The sequence below is a fragment of the Phyllobates terribilis genome, unplaced genomic scaffold, assembly GCF_046119375.1.
Source record: "Phyllobates terribilis strain yellow unplaced genomic scaffold, ASM4611937v1 Scaffold_2__4_contigs__length_985480577, whole genome shotgun sequence".
NCBI lineage: Eukaryota > Metazoa > Chordata > Amphibia > Anura > Dendrobatidae > Phyllobates > Phyllobates terribilis.
In genome coordinates, this window is record NW_027362762.1 from 172,101,605 (window position 1) to 172,103,539 (window position 1,935).

The following is a 1,935-nucleotide window of genomic DNA, read 5'->3' on the forward strand; positions in this document are numbered from 1 at the left end:
TTGAAACAATTCCAAAAGCCCTGCGTGCAGATAATGGGACTGAATATACAAGTGGTAAGGTGCAAACCATTTTGAAAAAGAATGGAATTGTGTTCCAGACTACCATTCCATACAACACAGAACGGAATTGAAGAGAGAAAGAACCGCACTCTCTGTGAAAGTGGAAGAAGTATGTTGTTTGACGCGAATCTACCTACAGCATATTGGGGAGAAGCCATCACGACAGCTTGCTATCTTCAAAACAGACTGCCAGGTAAAGCCACAAATAAAACTCCATATGAGCTATGGAACTGTGAGAAGCCTAACCTGAAGCACCTAAGGATATTTGGAAGCAAAACGTTTGTGTATGTTCCCAAAGAAAAACGTTCCAAGTGGGAATCACATGCAAAGCAAGGAGTCCTGGTAGGCTATAGCGAAACTCAAAAGGGATACAGAATCTTTCACCCTGAGACCAACACAGTAACAATCAGCAGAGACGTAGTGATTGATGAGAACTCAGTTTCACTCAAATTCCATGAAGTTACACCAGTCATTCAAGCCAAGAACAAGAACAAAAATCTCAATCACCAAACCCAGACAATGAAAAAAAAACACTGAAGTCTGGATAAGCTCTAAAGCCAGCAAGAAAGCCTTCCTACATGGTGATATTGAAGAAGAGTTGTACATGAACCAACCCAAGGGATATATTAAAAAGGGTGAAGAGCACCTTGTTTGTAGAATGCAAAAATCTCTCTATGGACTTAAGCAGTCGGCTAGAGCATGGAACTCAAAAATGAACAAACTTTTGATGGAAGAAGGATTTAAAGGGTCTCAAGCTGATCCATGTTTGTATACGAAAATTGTAGCAAAGGAGTGGATTTATGTTCTTCTATATGTAGACGATGTAATCATGTCTCATCGAGATGAAAAGGAAATGACAAAGCTAGGTGAAATTCTCAACCAGCACTTTGAGACTAAGGACCTTGGAAATGTGACGTATTTGGGAATCCAAATCCAGAGAGAAGAAGATGAGAGTTTTCTTCTCAATCAAAGTTCTAAAATTTCCACAATCCTGAACTAATTTGGACTGTCAGAAGCAAAAGGTGCGTCAACACCAATGGATCCATCCTACTTAAAGTTGGAAGGAGAAGAAGATCTGCTACCCACCAATGAGAGTTACAGACAAGCAGTGGGGGCGCTTCTGTACATAGCAACCACAACTCGTCCGGATATTACAGCCGCAGTTGGAATTATCTGCTGACGTGTAAGCAAGCCACGCCAAAGAGACTGGAAGGGAACTAAGAGAATTCTACAATATCCTAAGGGAACTCAAAGGCTAAATCTTAAGATACCTGCATCAGGAGATCTCACTCTCAGAGGTTATGTGGATGCAGATTGGGCTGGAGATACAAGTGATCGGAAATCAACAAGTGGTTACTTGTTCAAGTTAGGAGAAAATTCAATTTCTTGGTCCAGAAGAAAACAAGTGTCAGTCGCATTGTCTTCTACAGAAGCAGAATATGTGTCAGCTGCTTATGCAAGTCAAGAAGTTATTTGGTTGAAACAACTTTTGGAAGATTTCGGCAAGCCACTAGCTCAGCCAACAGTTATCTATGAGGACAACCAAGGATGTATTAAACTTGCCAGCAGTGAGAAGATTAGTGCAAGGACTAAACACACTGACGTTAAACATCACCACTTACGTGACTTAGTAGAACGTGGTGTACTAGAGTTTGTCTATTGCGAGTCTGACAAGATGTTGTTATAGCAGAAGATGAGGCCTCTCAAATTCAAAGACCCCATCTATGCTATATAAGTCTGAAAGTTACTTTAGGTCAAAATAACACCAGCAGTGAATGTTCCTTCTTGAATCAATAATGCGTCCTTGCTAGTCATCAGAATGTATCTGATTAAATGTGTCTAATCAAATGTGTCCGATTGAATGTTTCAACACAA

At 40.4% G+C, this 1,935-nt stretch overlaps 1 pseudogene; it reads left to right on the top strand.

The window, feature by feature from the left end:
• Positions 1 to 1,060: 1,060 nt before the first annotated feature.
• On the top strand, positions 1,061 to 1,691 carry LOC141245032 (uncharacterized; annotated as a pseudogene).
• The last annotated feature ends 244 nt before the right edge of the window (positions 1,692 to 1,935 follow it).